General features: G+C 31.4%; 1 protein-coding gene across 1 annotated transcript in view; it reads right to left on the reverse strand.

Moving 5' to 3' along the window:
* LOC128990504 (sialin-like) overlaps positions 1 to 8,725 on the reverse strand; it is a 61,272-nt gene extending 52,547 nt beyond the window's left edge. Inside the window, exon 1 of the mRNA XM_054412878.1 lies at positions 8,607 to 8,725. The gene's annotated coding sequence lies outside the window, so the exon portion shown is untranslated. The remainder of the gene's footprint in view (positions 1 to 8,606) is intronic.
* Positions 8,726 to 8,802: the final 77 nt, after the last annotated feature.

The raw sequence follows: 8,802 nt of genomic DNA on the forward strand, positions 1-8,802 counted from the left end.
GTCGAAGCACGTTCATTGCAGGTCTCAATTGCCGAGTTTCTCTAAAATAAAACTATAAATATTCGTAACCCAAGTTTCTTTGTCGATTTAATTCGATTATCTCTAGTAAGTTAAAGTTGTTGTCATGATAAACAGCTGATTGATCACTTACTGTTCAAATTCTGTCTTCCTCCAAACAGTCGATTGTACCGATTAACCTTGACTTTGTGACGCTGTCGATCGAATTAACCAGTGAAATGCGTCAGTCTCGGTCGCGAGGTGAAATATTAGAACGAGTTGAAAATCAAATCTCAAATGGTCAGTGTTTGATGTTTATTTATTTATACGATATACCCTACCGTACACCATTTTTACAATGAATAGCGTGACACAATGTAAGAAATTATACGTGAAGAAAAGGAAAGAAATACAATGATAAGAGCTTAGCTAACATTTTAACAAGGTTGGAGGTAAGTGAAACACTGAAGTTTGACGTAAGAAGGAGTGCAGACACAATCAGGCCGTTAGAATAAAATGATGAAAACAATAATTAGCTATGAAAAAGACAAGAATAACAAAGATCAAAAGGTCATAATTAGGTCACAAGTTTGATAGTATAGATGATAGCATAATATAGTAAAATTGAATTCCAACAAGTAAAACAATGTAACAATGTAACCATGTAGCACACTCTATAGTAAACATCAGAACAACCAGGGGTACTAGGACGTGTATTCCAAAAATAGCTACGGTATACGTATTGAAAAAATGTTTTTTACATTAATTTTTGTCCGTTTATATACTACTTTTATGAGTAAACATTGGATTTTGAAGAAAAATAGGTGAATTATGGGCTTACATGGGATGTTTAAAGTTAAATTTGTGGAATACTTTTCAGTGGGTTTAAATGTTGCCCTTCTTGCACCACGACGAAACATGTGATGAGAACATTTCCTCATTTAGTGTACGCAGTGCCGGCTTAGGGATGTGAGAATAGAAGGACCAGATTTCTATTTCCACATCAAAAGAGAGCAATTCGAACCATCTTTAAAATCAGCTCACGAACTTCATGTAAAGATTTTTTTCAGTCTTCAAATATTTTAACTTTTCCATGCATTTACATCCTCGAAACACTCTATTTTCTGAAAAAGAACATTTCCATCTTTTCAAGTTCCATATCATGTCCATATTCTTTGCGAAACAGTCTTAATATTCAGATACCACCTTCAAAACATTCAACCACCTTTTTCAAAAAACATCTTTATTATAACAGTATACTGCTTTTCAATGCATTGCCAACCCATCTAAAAATTGAGTCAAACCCTGTTATTTTTTAAAAATCACTTCGAAAATTACTGGTGTCCAAGTGTTCCTACCGTGTCCGTGATTTTATTGCTGCTGGGTAGTCATGGACATATAGCCAAGTCAAATTAATGTAATCAAAAAACAAAAAATGGTATAGTTTTGCAAATTGGCTTAAAATGTCAGTTAAGGCTTCTACTTTATCATACTAAAAGTCCCCTAACGTGAGACTTGAGCTTTTGCCGCCATCTTGGATTTTAGGTACAATATTCTGTTTTTTCTAAATTTTCTCATAAAGTATTAATATTTTATATACCGCATGCAATTACAAAATTAAAGTACACAAAATTTGCTACAAAAGTTGTATTTACAGTTTTCTTGTAATCCCAACTGTTTTAGAGAAATATGTACTTAAATATGTAATTTTAATTATTTTTAGGTACAACTTTTTAGTTTTTCTAAAATATCTCAAAAACTAATAATATTTGACATAGCATATATAATTGCAAAGTTGAAGTACACAAATTTTACTACAAAAATTGTGTTTACTACTGTTTAGTAACTGCGTCCGTTTTAGAAATATATGCACATTAATATGATAATTTAATTTGTTATTATTTTACCCTGTATCTGGGCTATTAAATAGTATATAGAAACTTTCTGTTATAAGTTAAAAATTATAATCATTGCACACTTATACGGTATCCCTTAATTAAATCATAATTTACCCTCTAATGCCATTTGTTGGTTCAAAACAATTTTAGATTTAACGTTTGTCAACCTTTCTTTTTAATTTTACTATCCGTCATACCCGTGCTTCGCAACGGGAAGAGAACGCTAAAGAGAATAACTATTAAGTTCCATAGATCTGCTGTATGTAGATTTTAAACGTTTAGTAATTCACTAAAAGTATTAACTTGCTAATCCGTTTCCTAAACATTATTTTTGGGTAAATAAACCATACAATCACAATAGATTATTAAAGTCAATAAGTCAATGAATTATGCACTTAACTAATAAAACGCCTTATTCGCACAAAATGTCTTATTCGCACACTATCAAAAATTATTTATTAAATAAAAAAATATATACATAGGTAGGCTATATAGCTGTAAAATATCCAACTTTGAATTCTACGTTTTCATTTTGTGTCACAGCTTTTTGTTGTTGCTCGGTCTAAATGAGCTGTTGTCATAAATTTAAACAATTAATAGTGTTGAAACCTATTGGTAAACCTTCTAACTTTGTAATGTTATTGAGCATCACAGAATCAAATTGTTTAGTTTAAAAATCTGTTCAGATTGTTTAATTCCATTTAAATATGAGTACTCATAAGGTTAACATAGGAAACTCCAGAGCCACTGGTGTGGAGCCGTTTGGACGGATCTTTTTCGCGATTTTGATATTCGAGCTTAAAGAAAGGACGAATAGCAATCCTGATGATTACGTCCGACACATTTGATACGTAGATTTACTTCGTCCCCCAACTTTTATGCCTATTCTTAGCTGTTTCCTGCACTTTATATTTCATATCCAAGTTCCGCACCATATAAACTTTGTGTCTCTTCTCCAAAAGCTTATTTTTCATCCTCAAAGTGTGACAACAATATAAGCACTTTGTTTGAAAATCAAATTATACCTGTGATGATCGCAGTGTTGTGCTCGAGGTTTCTTTATGAGGAAGTGTACTATCTTTGGTTTTGGCTGCAGCAATAGATGATGGGCTGATGATATACGTTTTAAGGCAGTATGTATGGACATATTATAATCTTTCCTTTCTTCGCTTGCTTTTATTAATCCTGCCAAACCTTTCGCACCAACTTTAATACAACTCTCGCCGCCCACTGTACATTGATCACAAATATCACATTTCAATGATTCGCTTATTTCCATTTTTTTGAAAATAATCTATTATATTATTAAAGTTATACAATCAAATTTTATGTAAATGGTTAAGGCCATAAACCAAATAAAAATATAGGCATATAGCTAGTGATGTGGGTCGGGTAAATACCCAGTGGGTAGGTAAATATAAATTGGGTATTTACCCGGGTTTTTACCCCAGGCCCGGGTAAATACCCAAAAACTGGGTATTTATAATTTTTATTAAAGTTAGAGAAGATTTAGATGTTTTTTTTTTTCAATTATTACCCTGTAAGGATAGTAAAATGATGATAAAATGTGTTAAACAAAATTTCATATGGTCACTACTAGCATTTTACTTATGGGTATAATCGCCATAAATACCCAGGTCTGAGCATAAAGCATTATCGGCATAATACCCTGGTCGCATGGTTGCACTGGTCCTGACTCCTTATGATTTTGTAATTTCTTTCTTCCAAATATGATAGATAAATGAATTTATTTTATTGGAAGTGAAGAAAAATAATTTGTAAAGTAATAATTATTATTTAGAAAGAATGACAGGAAGATTTAACCTAGTAGTGGCCTATGTGTAAACAACTTATGAAAATAATTAAAATTCAATCTGTAGGATATGGCAGGATTTAATAATATTTTTGTTCTAGATCTTTTGTTGGTATCAATGGTATCAAAATAAAAAAAAACCTAATTTCATAAACTTGTGATACAAAACATTTGAATCTATAGCACAATAAATCTTCCAAAATTATATTAAGTTAGACCAAAAAACAGGAGTTACATTTTTTTAGTAGGTTTATCCAAATATATTATTGTTTCCAACTAAGCGGTAACACAGAAAAGTTTAATTACTTTTAGTATTCTGCCATTCTGCCTATGTCAATCAGGCTTAGGTCTGTCTAGCCTTCCAAGCCATTTATACAATAGAAATTTTAACTATCATAATTAAATAACAGTAAAAGTAGGTTCACTATTTCTCTGATGAGGTGTTGTTTTGATTTCATTTCATAGAGAGTGTTTAGTTTCTAGCATTCTCAATCAAAGGTAGCATCACAGGCTTGTTTTATTACTGCACACCTGCACGCCCAGCCTGTTTATGTTATGGTTATCTAAATATATAAAAGGCAAAGCCCTCACTGACTGACTCACTCACTCACTCACTCACTCATCACTAATTCTCCCACTTCCCATTTACCTAGGAGGCTGAAATTCGGTACACCGATTCTTTGGGCATTAAATAAGAAAACTAGGTAGTTTTTATTCTGATCGGGCTTTCGGGCTCCACCCCAGTGGCTCTGGAGTTTCCCATGTTAACCTTATGATTTTTCATATTTAAAAGGAATTTCTTAACAGCTGTTTCAAGTAAACAAGTTGGTTCTGTTCTATGATGTTCAATAGCATTAAAGTTACAAGGATTACCAACAGGGTGCAGCACTATTATTTTATAAATTTATGACTACAGCCAATTCGCAACCAAAAGGTGAGTGAACGAACTTCAACCAGGACGTGATTGAGCCATGCGAACGAGCTCACTTGAAGTTAAACGGGGAAAAGCCCGCGGGTACAGCTAGTAAATTTATAAAATGATAAAAATTGAAATAGCCACAGCCTTTTTTAATATCCTATTTTTTATTATGTTAAATTTAACTGATGTTACTCGATTTAAGACACGAAACCCCATGCTTATTAAGAAACTTTATGTATTATTTACAAAAAAAGTGCTAAGTCATTAAATAAAAGGTACTATCAAAGCTTCAAGTTACTGTAAAAGGTGTTATAGGCTATCCTAATTTATCATGTAGTGATAACAATAACATATTTAGGGGTAAATATAAACAAATTTAAATTGATTTCATAAATACCCAAAATACCCGGGTATTTATGGATTTTGGGTATTTACCCGGGTAAATACCCAGGGTATTTACCCCGAGTTTTAAATACCCAGGTATTTTACATCACTACATATAGCACATCACAATGAAGGTCAGAGTGTGTAAATTTGCCAAAAAGTATTGGTATGAACGAATTCTCTTAGGGCTCTGCCCCACAGGCCGAATTCCAATATGTTATATTATTTAAGTGATGCAATCTAATTTTATTATAAATGGTTGAGACCATTAATCAATTAAAAGTATAAGGTTATGACCCATCAAAATGAAGCTCAGAGTGTGTAGATTTGCCAAAAAATATTGGTATGTACGAACTCTCTTAGGGCTCTGCCCCACAGGCCGATTTTCAAGATTATTAATGGGATACAATTAAATTGTATGCAAATGGTTAACACCATTAACCAAATAAAGAGTCATCCAAGAGGTTGCACGGATTTTAAACAGGTCGTTGTAAAAGAGACCAAAAAGAAATAGTACTCTATAAATAATAATAATAATAATAATAATAATAATAATAATAATAATAATAATAATGGTCAACCACCCCTAAAACTATTAATATACAATAATGTGTATAACTATTGTAAATAATTGGCACCAGAGGGTGATTTATATCATAACATAAAGTTTATATAATATACTCTTTAATAATAGCCCACATGCAGGGCTAAATGACAAACAAATTAAATAATTATCATATTAATGTGCATATATTTCTCAAACGGAACACAGTTACTGAACAGTATTAAACACGCATTTTGTAGTAAAATTTGTGTACTTCAACTTTGCAATTATATATGCTATGTCAAATATTATTAGTTGTTGAGATAATTTAGAAAAACTAAAAAAATGTACCTAAAAATTAATAAAATTACATATTTAAGTACATATTTCTCTAAAACAGTTGGGATTACAAGAAAACTGTAAATACAACTTTTGTAGCAAATTTTGTGTACTTTAGTTTTGTAATTGCATGTGGTATATAAAATATTAATACTTTATGAGAAAATTTAGAATAAACAGAAAATTGTACCTAAAATCCAAGATGGCGGCGAAAGCTCAAGTCTCACGTTAGGGGACTTTTAGTATGATAAAGTAGAAGCCTTAACTGACATTTTAACCCAATTTCCAAAACTATACCATTTTTTGTTTTTCTTTATGAATTTTAAAGCTAATTTGACTGGGCTAATATGGTATGCTTGGTTCATGAATTGATTGCATGTAAATATTGTTTAGTTTAGTAGTTATTTTATGGTTTATAAGACACTCTGTATTTTTTATGTATATTGACTTAGCCAATGCATTAATGTAAATCTGGCCAAATAAATGACTTATGACTTAACACAATGGCGAATGGAATAACACAATGATGACTAAATATTACGACAGGGTGGTCTGAAGCTAATATGTAGGTTAAACTGTTTGTTGGACAAACAAATATAGTTTGCAAATTAACTTCAACCCTACATAGTTCAATTAAATGCAACGAAATAATTATTATACAATGACCTCTATAGTTATTGGTTTACATTTACAATTTCGAAGTCAGTATAAAACTGTATCCAAACAAAAGTAATAATTTACACGTTTCATGGTAACTTATATTCTGTTATGAAGGAAAAAGGTATATAGGCCACATTATTTTAATAATTTGACATTAGTATCATTCGTATCGATTCATTTTAACTAGATAAGATTGTAAAATAGACCACAGAAAGAGACTAGACTCAATATGAGGTTACGTAACTGACCGCAATTCATTTCCTTTCACGTCCTTGAAACATTGACAATGTTATCAACTACAATTCCGGTATCATCCACCCATTCTTAATTTATTGTCTTTGCACAAATTCACCAAATAGCTTAACAAACTGCTGGACAAAAAAATATTGGCTACGTATCTTGAGAATAAAACATGACTGACTGAAATGAATTATGAAACATTTTGAAATAAATCTGTATGTGCAATTATGTTCACTGGCATGTGATAAAATCTTGCTTGACATTTATGGGACTTGTTTTGACGGTTTAAATACATACAGAAAAATACACCAATGGATTTTATCTAGGTGATAATGCTGCAACCCCTAGTTCTAGCAATGAGAAAAACAATCGTTTGTGTCGAGAGACCAAAGAAAATTATATTTTAAACAAGAAAAATACTTAACTCTAATGCTTACCGGTATATCATTGCCAATTCCTAGTCAAAGTAAGAAATTCGTTGGGATATTAAACGACAGAAAATGATTTTAAAGTAAAGTACTAATTATTTTTCATAGTGCTACACTTTGTACGTCATTTGGTTTCATTTACCCAATCCAAGCAGTGTAAACACTACTGTACCGCTGTATACAAATATTGACCGATGCACAAGTTTAAATGTGCGCGGACGTTGACCCCGACAAACTAATGTACTATGAACTGACGATGGTACATACAATGTATCTTCTAATATGTACAGAATGTATCGTACAAGATAATTTTCCAATAAATTCCATCACAACAAAGTTAATACAACGTTTATTCAAGTATGAAAATTCTTAAACTGTATCAATCCTACGATTTTTGTTTTCATATTTCTGTTTCTGTTTTCACAATGGCCTATTACCACTCATCCAAAGTAATTTAAATTCAATTTATTTCAAAACATATTGAGTAATATATTTACAAACAAATATAAATTTCTTATTGGGAATATGGTGCTCGCATAAAAACGAGCATATTATGTTAAATTATATGATAATTTTATTATTAGATACAACACTAATAATAATGTAGTTTTTTCAACAAATAAAATAAATAAAAATGATTTACTGCCAAAAGTAACTGATTGTGGTAAAACAACATGTTTTGAGCTAGTGGCATAGGCTTATCACTTACAGAAAGAAATACTAATAGCCTTGGCTTAAAATCTTAGCTTTTGGGCAGTTCCACAATGAGATATTGAAATGTAAGTTATTCGTTATTCCTAACTAATTAATTAATAGGCCTAGTTATTTTTTAATTCATTTAAATCCGACAAGGGATTGTATTGGATAATATACCTAAAATCCTAACTAATACCACAGAAAACGTACTTAGTACGTTTTCTGTGCTAATACATAGTGTCGAATTAGAAGCCTTTAAAAAAAATTACAGAAAACCTATGTTGAATTAAACTAATAGGTAGTTATAACATTTAACCATTTGTTAACAAATAACTTGTCCAAAGTAAGAAACAAATTAGGAAAATAAGTGTGATTGATAAGTAAAACAGGTGGCTGTAGGCTAAGTGAAGTACCCAAGTGCTGCGCGACGATACAGATACATATGGCATTATGGCGTACAATTGAATTATAATCAAAAAGTCTACAAATTGGATACAGTGCATTTTGGAAGAGATTTGCATTTTCATTGACTAAATTAATTGATTGTACAGTAACGAAAGACAAGTAAATTTTAAAATCAAAATTATCATGATTTTGCCTGTAAATTCACAAAAAATACCCACCGTTGAGAATTTACATTTGAAAATATTATTCATAATATGAAACAGGAATATAGTTTTTATCTAACCTGTAATGCAGCCACGTGTGTATGATAGTAGGTGGTGTGTAGGAAAGGGACAACCACTCGACGCGGCACTGAAAAACCGACTGCCACTGCCACTCACTAGCACTAGACACTATCACTATCACAGTATCACAACGACACACACTCGCTCACTTTTTACCAACCAACCAAACAAAACACCGGCTCTGGCTGGACGGCT

This window comes from Macrosteles quadrilineatus, unplaced genomic scaffold, assembly GCF_028750875.1.
Source record: "Macrosteles quadrilineatus isolate MER2022 unplaced genomic scaffold, UCM_ALF_1.0 Scaffold_3__2_contigs__length_128488019, whole genome shotgun sequence".
NCBI classification, from domain to species: Eukaryota; Metazoa; Arthropoda; class Insecta; order Hemiptera; family Cicadellidae; genus Macrosteles; species Macrosteles quadrilineatus.